The following is a 20,389-nucleotide window of genomic DNA, read 5'->3' as shown; positions in this document are numbered from 1 at the left end:
CCTGCTTGGATGAATAGATAATTGACTGAGAGAGGATTTAAAGAAAAGCAGATAGACTTGTTGGAATTGTGGATGAAATGTCAGTCAAGATATAAACAGAAGTATGGTCATAGAAACTGTGTGCAGCACGGGAAGTGGAGTGTGGGAGATGTTGTGCTTGTGAAAAAAAAAACAGTTTACAAAGAAGGATAGTTCTGCGTTTATGGGTCCTTATGTAATCCAGGCATTCATGAGAAATGTTGTCAGGCTGGACGATGGGGATGTGTGGAACATGTGAAGGTTTGTGAAGTGGAGTGGGGGAAATGCTCCTGGAGATTCCTACTCTAATCACGAAGAGTTTATAGTTAGTCAGTGTGAGAAAACAGGGCTGATTGCAGAGGCCCCATAACTTTTTGCCCCCATTTTCCTCTTTTTGCTGGTGTTTTCCTGACTTTGATGGTGCCCTGGGTACTGCTAACCAGTCCCAGGGCCTGTGCTCTGTGTAAAATGGATATGCAAATTAGGCTAATTATAATTGGCTAAGTTAACCTACCTATAAGTCCCTAGTATATGGTAGGGCATGTAGGTTTAGGGACCACAGCATAGGTGGTGCACACCTAGGTGCACTGCTGAGGTGCCCAGTGTCATTTTAAAAGCAAGCCTGCCTTGCTGGCTGCTTTTAAATTAAAGTTATATGCAAATTCGACTTTGGAATTAAAGGTACTTCCAAAGTCTTAAACTACCTTATTTTTACATATAAGTCACCCCTAAGGTGTGCCCTATGTGCCCCTAGGGCTGGGTGCCATGTAACTATAAGCAGGGACTTTATAAAAATAGATTTATAAGCCCTGGTGAGGTAAAAACAGCCAAATTCGTTTTTCCCTCATTGAAGTAAATGGCCTTCATAGGCTAGAATGGGCAGACTTTATTTTAAATTTTAAAGTCTCCTTAAATGTTACATACCAAGAATTTGGTATCAAATTAATTGTTGTAATAAATCCCACAACTTCCAGTTGTTGGATTTAATATAACTTGTTCAGGTAAAAAGTTTAGACTTTACCTAAAAAGTTGCCAATTTCAGCTCTGCATTGTTTTTGCTGCTGTGCTCTGATTGGCCAGCCTGCAGCAGCTTCTGCCAGGCTACCTTGATGAGGTGTGAAGTGGCCTGACTTCACACAAAGGAATGTGCTTGGGGGAGAGAATCTCCCCTCAGCAGATGGTGAGGCAGGAAGGGGGAGGGCTGCCAAACTGGTCTTCAAAGGCAGAGAAGGACATTTGCAGCACCCAGCAACACCCCCACATCCTGCAACCCCAGACAGCTAGGTGCCCCCTTGATTAGATTAGGAGAGGGCAGGAGAGGGGTGTGTTTATGATTTTTAGCCACACCAGTGGGTGGGCTCAGCCAGATGTAACCTCCAAAAATCAGATTCATCCATGTTGGATTTTTAGAGACTGTTGCCTTCTGGGATGGATTTTTGCCACACTTCCCAGGAAGTGGTCATCACAGGGGGACGACCCTGTCCCTGATTGGAGAACCAGGGCCCCCCTGCTTTTCACCCAGGAGCAAGGATAAAACTGGCAGACCTGCACCCACACCTCAGATCCCCTCCAGAATTCAACAAGAAAGGAACTAAAGAAGAAGAAGGACTGCCCTGCTGGACCCCTGGCCTGCACCTGGACCCTGCACTCAGAAGGACTGCACCAGCTGCACACTTGGGCTTCACCACAAGAAGGACTTTGCCTGGCTTCAACTGGTTCAAGGAGGGACTCCCTGTTTGCTACAGGTGAAAAATTGCTAAACCAGAGTCCCCTGCACCAACTCCTGAAGAAAGCGACCAGCTGACCACTGTCCAGTGGCCAAAAAGGAGTTTGCACCAGGTGCATTCTGGGAGTTGAAGTCCGCACCCCCCAAGGACCATCACAGAACTTCTGGACACTTGGGGTGAGCTGTGGACCCCGAAAGAACCTTAAAAGAACATCTGGGTGAAGCCCCAGAAGTTTGGAAAAGATTGGAGAACTTTTGAAAAAAAGCTCCATAAAGTGACCGACCCGCCGCGGAAATTCTAGCCGGCTTGCCTCAACCGCGACCCGGCCTGACTTCGTGGTTCGTCCCGGTAAAGAAAAACACCCAAAAAAGAGACTAAGTCCGAACGTAAAAAGTTGACCGGGACCTCCCAGCCATCGTATCCGAGAAGGGCTCCATGGACGTCGGATCAAGATCCAGGTTTACCCCGGTCAAAGGATTTTCATCTCGAAAAAACTACTAAGTCCGAAGGTAAAAGTCTCCACCGAGGAAACCCACATCGCGTATCCGGACAAGGGCTCCAGGAGGGCGGATTCAACTGGCAGGTTCGTCCCGGTAAAGAAAAACTTCAAAATAAAGACTAAGTCAGAAGGTAACTTTTTAACCGAGGCCTCCCGCAACCTGTAGCCGAGCAGGGCTCCATCGCGGTCGGCCTGAAAGTTTGACTTTGCCCCGGTCGAGGTGCAACCAGATGACCCAATTGGCGCTTTTTGTTTCTAAGCGCTAGAAAAGTAATAATTCTTTAAAAATTCATATCTCCAGTTCCCCTGAACCAATTTTAATCGTTTTTGTGTCATTTTAAAGATAAAAATATAAACTATTTTTATAAATTGGTTTTGGATTTTTAAACTGTTTCCTGTGTTTTATTTAATTACTGTTTTGTGGTGTTTGAATGCTTTACACTTTGTCTCCTAAGTTAAGCCTTGACGCTCGATGCCAAGCTACCAAGGGTAGAGCTGGGATTAATTTACTGAGACCTAACTGTACCTATGTGGAGGTTAGTGGCTTGTTGCTAGGTGTAGGTACCTACCTGCCCTACCAATAACCCATTTTCCAACATAATTGGAAGCAGCGACGGGATCCTGTACTTGTGTTCAATATCACGTTACAGTTTTAGGTAAAACAAATTAAACATCCTTTAAATTGTCCTAGTGCAAAAATTGTTTTTAATTTTTAATTTGGATTAATTTCAATTATTGAATTTTTGTAATTTTTCTAAATTCTTGTTTCCAATTTTTGCAAAAAGTTTTTGTTGACACAAAACTAGGGAACCATGGAGCTTGATCTGGCTAGCCTACCCACACTGACAGTAGTCCAGCTTAGGGGGTTGTGTATTGAAAGAGGGTTGCCTGCAACCACTGATCTCAGGAAGCAAATCCTGATCACATCCCTGACAGCATGGGCTGAGGCCCAAGAGGTAGAGTCAGAAGAAGCTCCAGAGGAGGGAGAAAGAAGGGAGGATGCAAGCTCTAACCACTCAGGGGAGGGAAGGCATCTGAGCCCAAGTGAGGATGAGGAAGAACGGTCCTCAGTAAATACAGTCACTAGGGGCAGACCCAAAGCTAGTGGTGGGAAGGGGGTCCTTTCAGGAGGAGAGAACCCATCCATCAGAGAAAGAGAGCTGGAGGCCCAGCTAGCATACATAGCTTTGGAAGCAGAGAAGCTGGCCCTAGAAAAGAAAAAGTGGGCATACAAAGAGAAAGAGATGGAGGCAGCGATAAAGAAGCTGAGGTGTCCATGGGTGGGGGAGTTTGCCCCAGATTACCCAAGGGGGTAGTTCCTGCTTATGTAGAGGGGGATGACATAGATAAGTGGCTGGGGGCCTTTGAGAGGGCACTCCAAATGAGAAGGGTTAGGCCTCAATACTGGGGTTCCCTTTTGTGGGAGTTGGTCCCCAACTCAGGGAGGGATAGGCTTTTGACCTTAAGGGGGGAGGAGGCAGATTCATACCCTAGTATGAAGAGGTGCTTAGCCAAGAAGTTTGGTCTGACCCCAGAGCAATATAGAATGAAGTTCAGGGACACCCAGAAGGTCAGTACCCAGTCTTGGGTTGACTTTGTGGACATTTCACTAAAGGCACTAGAGGGCTGGATTATTGGTAACAAAGTAGATACTTATGAGGGGTTATACAATCTGATCATGAGAGAGCACATCTTGACCAATTGTATCCAAGAAAGGTTACACCAGCATCTAGTGGACTCTAAGCAGACCAACCCTAGAGAGCTAGGGGAGGCAGCTGATGAGTGGTTGAGAACCAGGGTGGTTGTCAAGTCCCAGGGGGGAGACTCCAAGAAGGGGGGGACAGGTCCCCAAAAACCTAAGGAGGGAGGTGGTAAGCCCACCACAGAGACTCCCTCTGTACCCCAGAACCCTAAGAAGGAGGAGAGTAAATCCCACTCCCACTCTGACAAGCAGAGACAGGGAGACCCAGGGTTAAAAAACTCTTGGACAGTAGGGCTTGCTTTGACTGTCAGCAGACAGGTCACTTCAGAGGAGATGCAGCCTGTCCAAGGAAGGTGGTTAGCACTGGGCTGTCCAGTGTAGCCATAGAGGAGGATTCCTCAGATGATGAAGTCCTCCTAGCATTGTGCTGGGAGACAGGACCAGATGGTAAGCTGGTGATCCCTGAGGGTGGGAGTAGGCACTTCCACCACATTCAAGTGAATGGGATCCCTACCACTGGCCTGAGAGACACCTGTGCCAGTCACACTATAGTGAGTGACCGGTTAGTGACCCCAGACATGTATGTCCTAGGAAAGACAAAGAAAGTAAGGATAGCCACAGGGGAGGTCACCTCCAAACCTGTAGCCATAGTGCCCCTAGAGAGGGAGGGTATCCTTGACTGGATTAGGGTGGTAGTCAGTGCTGACCTTCCCCTAGATTGTATCCTGGGCAATGACCTCCCAGAGGTGAGTCTGGTCACAGATGGGGTGGTCGCCCAGGGCGCCCCCCCCAACCCAAAGTCCTGGGGAGTCAGTCCCTACAGTTAGGAGACAGAAGTCCCCAAGAAAAGGAAAGAAGAAAAGGAAGGGTAGGCCACTCTTAAAGAGAGTTCCAGGGAGCCAAGGGCCCTCTGCCCCAGTAGGGGGGGAGCCCAGAGTTGGCACTGGTGAGGCCTCACCTGACCCCAAGGAAGTCCTGAGTAGTCAGGCAGCTGTCCAGATGCAAGGTGTTGCCCCTGCACTGCCAGAAGGGAGAGTGGAAGGAGGGTGTCTGCCACAGGAGGTGGTAGCCCCCCACTCTAGACAGCAAGAGGGGTGCCAGGACCCCAAAGTTGCCCTTAAAGCAGCTCATCCACCTGTCAGTAGAGAGCTTAGGGTGTGGTTCTGGGTACTGACAGCTGTCAGTAGCCTCTGCTGGGTGCTAGCCTTCCTGGCAGCACTGTACTTGGCCTGGGAGGCAGACCCCAAAGCCAATAGCAAAGTAGGCCCCCTGACCCTATTGGTCATGGTGGGGTTGCTCAAGTGTTGGGTGACCTCTTTGGGTAAGCTAGGTGTTGCCCTAGCAAAGTTTGGAGTAGGGGAGGTGGGCACCTCACTACCCAAGTTGGCAGAGAGAAAGGAGGAAGACCCCCCTAGAGGAAAGTTTCAGTTTGAGTTGGGTCCTTTTACTGTTGGGATGGCTTCACTACCCATAGGGAGTGACCCTGACAGGAGGATATAAGGCAGAGTAGGCCCTGCAAAGGGACAGCCAGTTTTCTTCACTGTCTTCCTCGACTAACAAGCCAGGAAGACTCTCCCAGGGTTGGGCTGAGTCTCCTGGGTGTGTGGGCTGGGGGGGGGGGTTGTGTGAGAAAACAGGGCTGATTGCAGAGGCCCCATACCTTTTTGCCCCCATTTTCCTCTTTTTGCTGGTGTTTTCCTGACTTTGATGGTGCCCTGGGTACTGCTAACCAGTCCCAGGGCCTGTGCTCTGTGTAAAATGGATATGCAAATTAGGCTAATTATAATTGGCTAAGTTAACCTACCTATAAGTCCCTAGTATATGGTAGGGCATGTAGGTTTAGGGACCACAGCATAGGTGGTGCACACCTAGGTGCACTGCTGAGGTGCCCAGTGTCATTTTAAAAGCAAGCCTGCCTTGCTGGCTGCTTTTAAATTAAAGTTATATGCAAATTCGACTTTGGAATTAAAGGTACTTCCAAAGTCTTAAACTACCTTATTTTTACATATAAGTCACCCCTAAGGTGTGCCCTATGTGCCCCTAGGGCTGGGTGCCATGTAACTATAAGCAGGGACTTTATAAAAATAGATTTATAAGCCCTGGTGAGGTAAAAACAGCCAAATTCGTTTTTCCCTCATTGAAGTAAATGGCCTTCATAGGCTAGAATGGGCAGACTTTATTTTAAATTTTAAAGTCTCCTTAAATGTTACATACCAAGAATTTGGTATCAAATTAATTGTTGTAATAAATCCCACAACTTCCAGTTGTTGGATTTAATATAACTTGTTCAGGTAAAAAGTTTAGACTTTACCTAAAAAGTTGCCAATTTCAGCTCTGCATTGTTTTTGCTGCTGTGCTCTGATTGGCCAGCCTGCAGCAGCTTCTGCCAGGCTACCTTGATGAGGTGTGAAGTGGCCTGACTTCACACAAAGGAATGTGCTTGGGGGAGAGAATCTCCCCTCAGCAGATGGTGAGGCAGGAAGGGGGAGGGCTGCCAAACTGGTCTTCAAAGGCAGAGAAGGACATCTGCAGCACCCAGCAACACCCCCACATCCTGCAACCCCAGACAGCTAGGTGCCCCCTTGATTAGATTAGGAGAGGGCAGGAGAGGGGTGTGTTTATGATTTTTAGCCACACCAGTGGGTGGGCTCAGCCAGATGTAACCTCCAAAAATCAGATTCATCCATGTTGGATTTTTAGAGACTGTTGCCTTCTGGGATGGATTTTTGCCACACTTCCCAGGAAGTGGTCATCACAGGGGGACGACCCTGTCCCTGATTGGAGAACCAGGGCCCCCCTGCTTTTCACCCAGGAGCAAGGATAAAACTGGCAGACCTGCACCCACACCTCAGATCCCCTCCAGAATTCAACAAGAAAGGAACTAAAGAAGAAGAAGGACTGCCCTGCTGGACCCCTGGCCTGCACCTGGACCCTGCACTCAGAAGGACTGCACCAGCTGCACACTTGGGCTTCACCACAAGAAGGACTTTGCCTGGCTTCAACTGGTTCAAGGAGGGACTCCCTGTTTGCTACAGGTGAAAAATTGCTAAACCAGAGTCCCCTGCACCAACTCCTGAAGAAAGCGACCAGCTGACCACTGTCCAGTGGCCAAAAAGGAGTTTGCGCCAGGTGCATTCTGGGAGTTGAAGTCCGCACCCCCCAAGGACCATCACAGAACTTCTGGACACTTGGGGTGAGCTGTGGACCCCGAAAGAACCTTAAAAGAACATCTGGGTGAAGCCCCAGAAGTTTGGAAAAGATTGGAGAATTTTTGAAAAAAAGCTCCATAAAGTGACCGACCCGCCGCGGAAATTCTAGACGGCTTGCCTCAACCGCGACCCGGCCTGACTTCGTGGTTCGTCCCGGTAAAGAAAAACATCCAAAAAAGAGACTAAGTCCGAACGTAAAAAGTTGACCGGGACCTCCCAGCCATCGTATCCGAGAAGGGCTCCATGGACGTCGGATCAAGATCCAGGTTTACCCCGGTCAAAGGATTTTCATCTCGAAAAAACGACTAAGTCCGAAGGTAAAAGTCTCCACCGAGGAAACCCACATCGCGTATCCGGACAAGGGCTCCAGGAGGTCGGATTCAACTGGCAGGTTCGTCCCGGTGAAGAAAAACTTCAAAATAAAGACTAAGTCAGAAGGTAACTTTTTAACCGAGGCCTCCTGCGACCTGTAGCCGAGCAGGGCTCCATCGCGGTCGGCCTGAAAGTTTGACTTTGCCCCGGTCGAGGTGCAACCAGATGACCCGATTGGCGCTTTTTGTTTCTAAGCGCTAGAAAAGTAATAATTCTTTAAAAATTCATATCTCCGGTTCCCCTGAACCAATTTTAATCGTTTTTGTGTCATTTTAAAGATAAAAATATAAACTATTTTTATAAATTGGTTTTGGATTTTTAAACTGTTTCCTGTGTTTTATTTAATTACTGTTTTGTGGTGTTTGAATGCTTTACACTTTGTCTCCTAAGTTAAGCCTTGACGCTCGATGCCAAGCTACCAAGGGTAGAGCTGGGATTAATTTACTGAGACCTAACTGTACCTATGTGGAGGTTAGTGGCTTGTTGCTAGGTGTAGGTACCTACCTGCCCTACCAATAACCCATTTTCCAACAGTCAGGGTCATCGTGATAGCGCAGTGTGGTGAAAGGATTATGGTATGTACTGGAAAATTTAATGTTTTTTGTTTAGTGAGTCATTTGTTCCTATAAATTTTGATTTTTGCCCCTCATTAGTTCATCATCAATTGTTATTCTTGTTATTGGTTGTTATTGATGTTGGCATATCTCATGTTTTTTACATTTTGTTGTGGGAGGGGGATGTGTATGGTTGTGGTCTTCACCTCCAGAAGCTACTGTTCTGCAGGTTTCTTTAGGCATTGTCAGAGTGCTGGAATTGTAGTCCTTGGAGAGTTCAAAGTTCAGAATTTGAGACTTGGAGCTGCCCCGGGATGGTTGGTGAACTGCCTGACTCAACTAAACATTCATCTTGCACCTACCTGTACCAATGTCCTTCTTCACAGCTGAAGGTAACAAGTACCTATAAGGTTATAGAATTGCAGTCGAAGAGCAACTTGGTGGGTGTTTATGCTCAGAAAGGGTGTGTACCAAGAACTCTGAGATCTATGTCAGTAGTGGTGGGAGTCTGTGGTACAAAGTATCGCTGGCCTTCTGACTTGCGTTGTCTTTGCTACTAATGTGGTCTCTCAACAGTTTATACTATTTTGTCATTTCTAATATCTAGATCAGCTTACTTAACGTCACATACAGAGTGATAGCACAATGAGGCTTGACAATTCAGCAGTCCAAATACTAGTTCCTCAGAGATTTTCAGTTTCTAGTCTTCATCAGAAATTTGGATTCATTCTGAATTCAGTTATTCCAAAGTGGCCCAGATAATAGTGAACTGGATTACCTGAAGGTGAATTCTTTGATTGCGGCTAGCAGTCAATGTTGTACTGAGGTTTAAGGTTTGTGGGTGTGCTTCTGTAATTTGACTATATGGGGAGAAGTGTGGCACAATGGTTAGAGCAGCAGCCCCTAATGCAGAGATCTGGCCCAGGACCAGGGTTCAATTCCTGCCTTGGAGGGTCTTGGGCTCAAATCACTTGGACCGGATAATTCTTACCTCAGTGCCTAATCTAATCAATGGGTCTAACTCTGGGCAATAGCTTGCTTAATCTCCACAACATCCCTGACAGTGCTTGGGCGCCTGCCTTTACCCTGGGGGTTGCCCAGGAGTGGGTGCTTCACAGGAAAAAGCCAGGAGGGGTTGCACTGTGGTATGCATACAGTGCCTTGAGACCTTAATGGGTGAGTAGTGCACTATACAAGTTCAAAGTTCATTTTCTGTGTACAATATTCATTCAAAAGATTTAATAGAAGGATGATCTAGACTGAATTTTCACCACTCATTGTTAGGAGCATACTTCTCTATAAGCTGAAATATTACAATGAACAAATGTAACTGAGGCATGCTGGTAAGATCTACTGCATTACATGCTTGCTGGTACTTTTCTTATCACATACATCTATCCAGATACATTTCTGTACTTAGAGATGTATTTATATATGTTTTGAGCATAACCTTCAAAGCCTTCATGTTTACTATGTCTTGTGCTACTGTGTCTGCTTCCACTTCTTCAGACATTTACACAGAAAGAGGAGTCTTCCAGAAGCTGATTCTGTCAGATCACGAAGGGCGGTGAGTGAAGCACATGCACCAGGGGGGGTCACACATGGGACAACGAGACAGCAGAACAGGTACAGCTTTATCTTTCTTGTGTTAGTCTAATGACAAAAAAACGTTCTCTGTTTATGTGCGATTTTCAAATCTTGGAGAAATCTCATTTATTTGATGCAAATTCCACACCAGGGGGCCAGTGTCCTGATTGCATTAAGATCTCTCATTGGATGGGAGTTTCACATCTTGCAACACAGGCTGGCTCACTTTGCATGAGCTAGACATCTTAGTGCACAGTGTCACTCATAGACAGTGAGTGTACTTCTAGGACCACAGTTTCACTCGCTGAGACAGCTTTACTTTTTGGAGCACAGTCTGACTCATTATTTTAATAATATAAGCTTTATTGTTTCTTTAGCCTAAATGTCCCTTAAAACTATTCCTTACAGATAAATAATATACAATTGCTCATTATTAGCATCTCACTTACCAGACACAGCCTCACTTGCTTGACCCCTGCTGTCTGATTCCTCACCTACTGTCTGATTGGCTTCAGCTTCTTCCCATGAGCTGACTTGGAATGTCAGTGACGCATGAGCAGGTTAAGTGCATCACCAACAGGTACACTATTCACAAAACGACAATATTCCAAATTAAACCAAAGATTGTGGATGTTATTAGTGCATAAGTAGCCTCTTGGGCTGATGCTAAGCAAACAGTGATGCCTAAACCTAATTGGAACACTTGTGTCTCATGGTGGCCATTGAGGGTGGTATACCAACATCAGTTGGCGAGCTAGTGCTACTGCATATTTGTTTCAAGTATAAGAGAGTCTCTGGCTCTACAGGGCAGCATCACAAGATGAGAATGTAATGATGAGAGAACCAATCTTGAAGTGTAAAATCTCTACCAGTAAAAGAAAGGCCTCCTTTGTGGTTTTTGTTAACATGTCCTATAGTAACTGTGGTTCTGTTCAAGTTGATTTGATGTTAAGAACGAAGATTCAAGCTATAAATAGTAAACCAATGACTATGCTGTGAAACCAAAAAAAGGTTACTTAAATAACAACTTTATTTCCGGTCGTAGAATAAAATAGCAAGATAAAAAGCAAGTTATGTTATCCTTTTACTAACAAAGGTGTTAAGACCTTTATGCTAAAGGATACATCTGCTCCAAATCCGGTCAATGAGACTTGAGATAATCACTAGAAGGGACCTTTGGTAAAAGAGACAATGGTGGCATTTTCTATGGGTAAAATGAAGAATAATTCTCCCCCTTCTAGCTGCCTATTTATTTTAGGGTTGGTAAAAGGTTTAAGGAAATGTATCCCTCAAATCACCAATGGCTACTCTTGATTTCCATAAAAATCGCTTCTCTGGCAGAGTAGCTCTAATGATTTCAAGGTGGTAGCATTTGTAGCAAGAAAATGCGGTTATGAGGTGACAAATGTGACATTGTATTTGCATCTGGTTTTAAAGTTACATGTTGATGAATCCTTAAGCCTGAAAAACAAGACATTGACATTTTGCCCCTGGAAAAACTAAGGGCTGAGCAGAAGGTGAACATGAACTCTGTTGGCTCAACCTTGCCACGGATTCATGAGCTTATGCCAAACCATGATGAACTATTCTTCTTCAACTATGTGGCAGTCGGAGGAATGCCAGAAGAAGCTTGCAAGGAGATTGGTGATTAGTAGTTTCTCGTGAATTACATCATGAAGGTTTCCATTCTCATTCTCTTGCCAGTTTGTGTCCAAGTCCCATTGTAACTTCAGTGCCAAAAGGGGAATCTAGGCGCATAAGAGGCTTTTTTAGATTACTCCATTGGCCCACCATTGCTGGCACAAAACAAGACGTTATCAGCAATTTGGCATGGTGGTTACATGAGAACTCACTGGGAAGGTGTGGAAAAACAAAGTTCTCAGTGTTCTTGCGGGGCTTATGAAACCTTCTGGCCTGTTTGACGGATCCTACTCTTGATACAATTTTAGTTCACCCAGCCCTTCTTATGTCCTAAAAAAAAAGCCTAGGTCAAACCAAAAGCTCTAGATGAGACCACATAGCAGCACTCTCTGCCTGTAAACAGCACAACTGTGATAAAGCTTGCCACCATGAGGAGTTAGTATTTTTTTAAACAAACCAGTCAGAAGTAGATAAGCATGTCCTTTCAATAATGAATATGTTTATCATTGCAGAAGTGCACCCCATTCCTCATGGTTATTGGTTCAGGCAGACAGGGTCTGCCTCTGGTGCTCATGCATTACCAAGGATTTGGTTAGAGAATTTCAAGATGTGTTTAAGGAAGAACTTGGTTTGCTGAAAGGTTTCAAACATAAAATTGTTTTGAAGACAAATGTAAATCCTTTGGTACAAAAAGTGTGGAGAGTCCTGAACCTTATGCTGAAGCCTTTGCAAGAAGAATTAGATACAATTCTCAAAATGGGGGGTCATCAAAGAAATAGAATCCCCAGAGTGGTTGACTCCTGTTGTTTTATCTTCAAAGGTCAATGGAACCTATTTGAGGATGTGTGTGGATATCAGGGATCTAAACCAAAGGATTTGGGTTGATCACGAGCCCTTGCTTAATACCACTGAGGGTTTAGCCATGTTAAAAGATGCTTGTGTTTTCAGTGGTATGGACGTTTCCACCACTTACCATCAGATTCTATTGCGTGAGGATTCTAGAATACACACACCTTTTGTCACACCATGGATGCTTTCAGGTTTCTAAGGTCATTATTTGGGTTCGCTTCAGAAGCCACCTGTTTTCAGAGACTGGCGAAGGATGTATTGCAAGGTAATAATTCTGTGATTTGTTTTTCAGGACAACATCTTAGTATATGGGAAGGACAAGCAGAGTCATAATGAGACACTGAGTTAAGTGTTGGCCGGGCTAAGAGACAGGGGACTTACATTCAAAAAATAAAAGCACAAGTTTGGTGTGAGTAGTTTCTTATCTAAGCCGTAACATATCAGGTGATGGGATAAGCCCAAAGTTAGATTTGGCTAAAACCATTGTTGCAGCATCATTTGCAGTTGATCATTCCTGAGGCCATCAGCGACATCTCTAGTTAGATCATTCCTGAACCTGGCAAAGTACTATTCTAAATATGTTCCCAATTTTACCAGTGTAGCACAACACATCAAACTCTTGCTTAAAAAAGAGCACTGATGTTCCTGAACTGATACCAGCTTGAAAGGTCTGGGAGCAGTGTTATCCCAACTACGTCTCTCACTCACATAGGGGGGTGGAGGAAAGATATTCAGTTATCAAGCAGGAGGACTCAGCATGTGTGTGAGCAATGGACCATTTCAGGTTTTTCTTGTGGAGTTTACCGTTTGTGCTGAAAACTGTTCATAGGTCTTTGGTTCAGTTGTTAGGTTGCAGAAATATTGAGAACACCACCACACAGATCAGAAAGTGGGTAAAGGTTTGATTGAGTTTAATTTTCATATGGAGTATCTTCCAGGGCCTAAGAACATTCCAGCAGACTGCTTGTTCATGTTGCCTGTGGCTAGATCATTTTTCACGGAGTTGGACCTTCCTGTAATGTGGGTTTATGACTCGGTCATATGCAGAATGGAGTGGGATTCTGAAGTGGCTAAGAAAAATCTAAGAGGAGTGGAAATGGGTTATGTGGTGGAAGGTTGGCCCAATATTGAATCAGATGCCAAGGTCTTTTGGAATGTCAGAGATGAGTTATGTGTCACTAATGGGGAGCTTTACAGTGGAGAACAGTTGGTTCCAACAGCAGGCCTATGGGGAATAATCCCAAGAAGCCAAAAATTATCCACAAAAGAGGCAAAACTATTAGAAATGAAGTCTGCAAAAGCTTTTTACCACCTATAACGGAAAGCAAAGCAACATGGCTTTCTAAAAAAATTGAGGGTTTCTATAGGTGTGGGAATTGCAATATGTGCAATATGGCACTGCATAAAACTTCTGAATTCAGCTATAATGGTAGTGATAAATACAAAATCTCCACTTTTATTAACTGTAATACGAAATTTGTGGTATATATATTGGAATGCATATGTGGCCAGATATATGTGGGCAGTACAATCAGGCCCTTGAAGGAACGAATTCAGGAACATATCAGAGCCCTAAGAAATCATGACACAGCATCGCCAGTAGTACGGCACGTTAATGACAAACATCCAGAAACTGAGGTCCCACTAGTAAAATACATGGGTATAAATCACATCCCGATGAGCGCTAGGGGTGGCAACAGAACATTGGATTTGCGGAAAAATGAAGTGAAATGGATCATTAAATTAAGAACGATCGAAATGGGCATGAATTTGGATGATGAATTGTATCATTTCCTTTGAATGTATCTATTTGGTGTATTATTGATGAGAATAACATGTATATAACATGAGCAATTGTACTTTGGTGACATACACTGCAATCCTCTATATATTGGGGGGACTTTTCATCTTCTCACCCCAATCTTCTATATATTGGGGGGATTATTCACCTTTTTACTCTGCATGTGTACTGACATAACACCTTTGTATATATTTGGGGCATGAATCACGTTGCCACTAAGAAATTTGATGGTTGAAAGTTAAGGGAAAATATATTCCTTTTGATGGTAATAGACCTAATTGGTATACTCTTATAAAGTTTGAAGTATATTGCCGATTTATTTACAACAGTGATTTTGGGGATAATTTGATTTGACCATTCCGAGTAGTGCTTAATGTGGAAAAGGCTGTATTGAAAAAACAATTACAACTTACAGATAGATAGATATGATTAGTGGATTACATTCAGTACAGTCGCGTCATATTTTAAATGAAGGTATAGTTCTCTTCCGTGTGATGTAACATCTGATTTAGGAGTAAGACAATTGCAATTGGTTATGAGAACTCTGTCCTTACCATATTCTAGTACGGCTTAGTAGAGAGAAATTTGATTAGGGATATGCCTTTTTGCCAGTTCTTAAATGGGTTGGTAATGTAGCTTGTGTACTAGCTGAAAGAAATGATATATTATAATCACCACTTCAAAATGGCCACCGTAGTTACATGTGTTAGGCGGAAGTCCGTCCTCGTTGTTTGCTAGCTTCTTTCTAATACGAACCACTTCAAGATGGCCACCGCAGTTATAATGGATAGGCGGAAGTCGGTCTTCGTTGTCAATTAGCTTTTTCCGAACATGAACGCGGCATTTAAAAATGCCAGCGAGAGGCTTGCATTCACTATGAGAAAGCCGGAACACATATAGGAGGGACACAATTTCTCGCGTTTTAAGCCAAGATATACCAGCAAACACGACTGGGGTGAACTCAAAGAACAGAAAGATGGATGGATAGGTAAGTTAATAGTGCAAGTTTGGGAAGTGTAGTTAAATGGAAGTAATGGAGAAATGGAGCGTCTTTAGAGTGTCTGCTCCATTACTGGAAACCGTGTAGAAACTGGTACAAATCTTGTTATATGGGCAGACGGTGACTCCACAGTAACTATAGAAACTGAGGTTTTCATAGAGAGGTTATTAGAGTTATTCCAATTGTTTGTGTTTCAGTTGGTTCCACAATATATGAAAGAGACTTGTGATGTCCAGCATTTAGATTGATTTTGAAGAGACAAAAGAGGTGATTGACTGTGGTTAAAAACAGGTCAGTATGGGCATTACAATAAATTATATTCGCATACTTAAGGAATATATTTGATGAGCGAAAGGAGGATAATGAAATTGTCACTTTCCCCTTTTTAGTGCATGATAGATGGGATATGAGCATAACGGACATTTAAGTGATCAAAGGTATATACTTATCGGATATATTTTTTTTCCTCACCATTGCACAAGGTGGGGTTATTTTGGACATGAAGCAATCTAATGTCCACAAAAGAGAAATTCTTTTACACTTGGGTTTGCATGTGGCATGTGCGATCATTGCTGTGGCTTTCATATATTTATTTTTGGAGACATGGGGAGTTTTTGATGTTATACCTTCGGACATTACATAACACTTTGGCACAAAAGGATATGTGGTGGTGGTTCTCTTCTTTTCTTTTGCAGTTTCTTGTCCAGTTCTAAATTAAGAGTCATATTACAAACATGATGTTGATATAATATTTTGGGTATTCAACTGACCCAAAAAAAAAAAAAAAAAAAATCCTTTGTTTATCTATCTTAGAAAATGAAAGGAAAAAAATGTTAGATGTATATATATATATATTATTTTTGTGTAAAATTGTACATATATGTTTGTCGTGATTGATTGTTGTCTGTTGTGATTTTCTCAGCCTTGAAGAAGTCCAGTCAGGACGAAACACGTGTCGGCTGATGGCTTTCCATTCTTTTTCCATATGTTTTGTGTATATATATATATATTTATGTGTATAAGAAGATATATTCTTTTTGTATTAAAATTTCTATCTGCATGGATATACCCTTCATTTTGATAGTAATATTTTTGTGTATGTCTCATTTTTTGGTCAGTTTTTGTGATCATTCACACTGTTCAAGAAAGGGAGAGGACTAAAAAAGCATTGTAGTTAATACTCATTGTGATTCTTCAATTTACCTCATTAAGATATCACACTATCTTTAAAGTATAGATATTGATTTGTTGGTGTGCCCCACTGGTTTGTTTCTTTGTTACTAGAACGGGTTTACTTTTGCAAACCCGGTTTTACACATCAAGGCAACGATGTGTTTCAGTGTATGAGCACCCATAATTTCCTTCTTGAACACATAATTAGAATGTGCATTTATTTCAATTAATGAGTTGCCATTTGTTGTCTATGGGGAATAATGATCAATCTTGCCCATGAGGGGCATATAGGCAAGAATTTAACCAAGGCAAGTGTGAGAGAGTGTTACTTGTGGCCTAGGTTAGACAGACAGATTCAGAATGTGGTAAAAGATTGCCTCCAATGTGCAAGCAATGACAAATCCAGGTCAGTGAGGACTGTTTTGCTGTCATCTGTGGAAATTCCGGTGGAACCATGGAGCAAGTTAGGGTTAGATTTTGTGGTCCCTTTTGAGTTATTGCCACCTGGTGAGAGGTATTTATGCTCTGGTCCTGGTTGATTACACGTCTAAGTGGGTTTCTGCCTGTTTTGTGAATTCTGTAGCCACCCGAAGTGTCCTAGAATCTTTTAAATATGCTTTTTGCCGCTAAGAGCATACCAAAGACAATCAGCACTGACAATGGGGTCCAATTTGTATCCACTGAGATGAAAGAATATTTTGATAGTTTGTCTATTGTGCATCACTGTATGGCTTTGTATTTGGCCCAAGCTAATTGTTTGGTAAAGAGCATAAATCGCCTTGTGAGGGCATGTGCTCAATCTGCTTTAGAGTTGAGGGTACCTATAAAAGATGTTCTGTGAGAGAATCTGTGGGCACATCATAATATTCCCAATGCTATAACCAACACATTGCTGTTCCAATGTTTGAGAGGTAGAATGGTGAGTTCCAAAGTCAACTCATTGTGGTTTTGTTGCAGGATAACTGTTAAGGGAATGGACTTCTATGTAATCAAGCAATACCAAAAGGAGTACAAAAACATTTTGATAATAAGCATGGTGTGAGAGATGGGAAATGCAGGGTGGGGAGACATGTATTTGTAATAAAACAAAAAAACATATGGACATCCAAATGCAAAAGTACAATTTTGGGGGCCCAAGAGTACTATTCAGACAAAACAAATGTTTTGGTTTTGAGCTGTGGTGGAGTGTGGAGTGTGTCAAAGGTGGCCAAGGCAATTGGTATGGAAATGAAAGCAATTCATTTCAGATTTTGGCTGAAGCCTTTGTATTACCATCATCAGTGTCTGAAACCCCTTCCTTGCCATCACCATCATGGGATTGCTGTAGGGCCTGTGAATTCCATGTTGATCTTGGTCATGCATCATCCTACCATAAAGAGATCTGCATGAGCTCCTGTGTCAGGAGATGTAAAGACTATGAATTATGACATTAGATTAGGTCCTTATTTCATTTTAGATAATTGTTAATTGTGTTTTTCTTATTACTCCCTGTCATTAGTTCATCTCAGGTAACTATGTTTTTATTCTTATGTTTAATTTATCATTTGTGTTTTCTTTAGGTTGTGCATATTTTCTGTAGTTCCCCAAGAGAGATTTGCTGTTTCCTGCCAACTAATTGGTTAACCCAGTGTCCTATGTAACTATTACATATGATATTGTGGGTACCATGGGAATTGGAGAATGTGAGATGGAGCTGAAGAGTCAGTTACAGAAGGGGCTGTTTGAGAAAGACTGCGTTGAGGAAGCCTGCGCTATGTTTTTGGGGGAAACTTGAAAGCCTGAAGAAACTTGAAGAATTACTTCTGTCTCCTTCTTGCATATTAACACAACACTATTATTAGTAGTGATTTGCATTTCAAGATATGCTTGCTCACGTCTGGCCACAAACTCAAATAGTGGTAGGCTTAAAATGCATTTTCTCTGTAATTTGTAATTCTTTCGGTGTGAATTCTCATACTAAATTAATCATGGCAAATGATCAGCCTGTTTTATGTCTGCCTGCATGTATGTGTGCCAGGGAAAAGTGGAAGCAATGTATCAGGATTTTTGAAACCTATCTTATTGCCAACGATGCAGTGAAATATTATATTTCAAGAAACGTTGCATTGCTTTTCAGTTACATGAGCCATGCTGGCCAACACATTTAGGTCAGTTTGGCACTTGGGATGTATACAAAGAGACAGTGGCAAGTCTACAAGACCAATTTTTGTAAGAACATTGTGTTTTACTTGAATGGCATAACTTTTTTAAAAGAAAGCAAAGCAGTGAAGAAACTCTGGAGGAATATATTGCAGTGTAGAGAGCACTAGCAGCTCCATGCGACTTTGCAAACAATGTTAACACAAATGTTCATTATCAATTTGTGTTTGTTATTTCAAAAGAATTCAGGAACGCTTACAAAGTTGTAAAAATGTTACGCTTTCAGGAATAATGGTCTTAGCTCATAGTATAGAACATTTTTTAGTGTCATCTAGAGCATTACATTCTAGTCAGGATTTACCAAGTTTGAGTAAGACCGTGATTGATCTTCTCAAAGACAATGCTGATATTCATACTTTAAACTTCAAATAAGATTTTAGGTTTTCAGAACAAAAAGAAACACTAAATGGTTGTTGTTGGACTTTTTTGCTTATGCAGGGTCATCTCCAATCTTTTTGCCTCCTGCCTCCTATTTTTTCTGACCTGTTGCTGTTGGCTTTTGAGCTCTGAGCACTTTACCACTGCTAACCAGTGCTAAAGTGCATATGCTCTCTGTGTAAAATTGTATTGTTGATTGGTTTATCCATGATTGGCATATTTGATTTACTAGTAAGTCCCTAGTAAAGTGCACTAGAGGTGCCAGGGCATGTAACTCAAATGCTACTAGTGGGCATGCAGCACTGGTTGTGCCACCCACATAATTAGCTCTGTAATCATGTCTCGGACCTGCCACAGCAGTGTCTGTGTGAGTGCAGTTTTAACTGTAAATTCGACTTGGCAAGTGTACCCACTTGCCAGGCCTAAACCTTCCCTTTTCTTACATGTCAGACACCCCTAAGTTAGGCCCTAGGTAGCCTCAAGGGCAGGGTGCAGTGTATGGTTAAGGTAGGACACATAGTAATGTGTTTTATATGTCTTGACAGTGAAATATTGCTAAATTCGTTTTTCACTGTTGCAAGGCCTGTCCCTCTCATAGGTTAACATGGGGGTTACCTTTAAATCTGATTAAAGTGTAGATTCCCTTTGGGAGCGGATATACATGTGGAATTTGGGGTATCTGAGCGCACAATTTTAAAATACATATTTTAGTAAAGTTGATTTTGAGATTGTGTGTTTGAAAATGCCACTTTTAGAAAGTGAGCATTTTCTTGCTTATACCATTTCTGTAACTCTGCCTGTTTGTGGATTCCCTGTCTGGGTCAGTTTAACTGTTGGGCTGGTTGCACCTCACACTAGACAGTGACACAAAGGGATCTGGGGTGTAGTCTGCATTTCCTGATGAACCATCTGTGCTAGGAGGGTGGGGAGGAGTGGTCACTCACACCTGCAAGGGCTGTGCCTGCCCTCACACAATGCAGTCTCCAACCCCCTAGTGAGTGTCTGGGGCCTGGCCTGGGCAAGGCAGGATTTCACATTCCAAAGAGACTTTACTTTGAAGTAGGCCTACTTCAAAGGAGAAACTGGGTATAAGAAGGGCACCCAAAACCACAGACTTTAGAACACTTCTGGGAACAAGAGGAACCTCTGCCTGGAGAAGAGCTGAAGAGGTGAGGAAGAAGAGCTGCCCTGCCTGTGACTGTGCTTTGTGGAGCTATCGTGCAGTTACTGCTTCTGCCAGAGTAAGAGGGCAAAGACTGGACTTTGTGTGCCTACCATCTTGTGAAGATCTCCAAGGGCTTGATTTAGAGCTTGCCTCCTGTTGTTTGAAGTCTCAGGGACAGCAAAGACTTCTCTCTGCCAGCACCTGGAGTCTCTGGCCTGTGGTGCCCATCCAGTTCCTGGGACCCTGAAAGGAGAAGCTGGAAGCCTAAGAGGAAGAAATCCACGCACAGAGCACCATGTGAGGAAAAGATCAACGCAACTCCAATCTGCGGCTGAAGAAACGACGCACTGCTGGCTCTGCGGCTGAAAATCCATGCTCACTGGAAACGCAACTGAAGAATCGACGCATGGAGCTGGAGAAATGACACGCAGCATCGCTGACAGAGGCTCGGAGATCGCAACCTGCGCTGCATGGTTTTTGGATCCTCGTGCGGCTGGATTTCCTACACAAGCACC

The sequence above is a fragment of the Pleurodeles waltl genome, chromosome 3_2 (assembly GCF_031143425.1).
Source record: "Pleurodeles waltl isolate 20211129_DDA chromosome 3_2, aPleWal1.hap1.20221129, whole genome shotgun sequence".
Classification (NCBI taxonomy): Eukaryota; Metazoa; Chordata; class Amphibia; order Caudata; family Salamandridae; genus Pleurodeles; species Pleurodeles waltl.
This window is presented reverse-complemented; position numbering follows the sequence as displayed.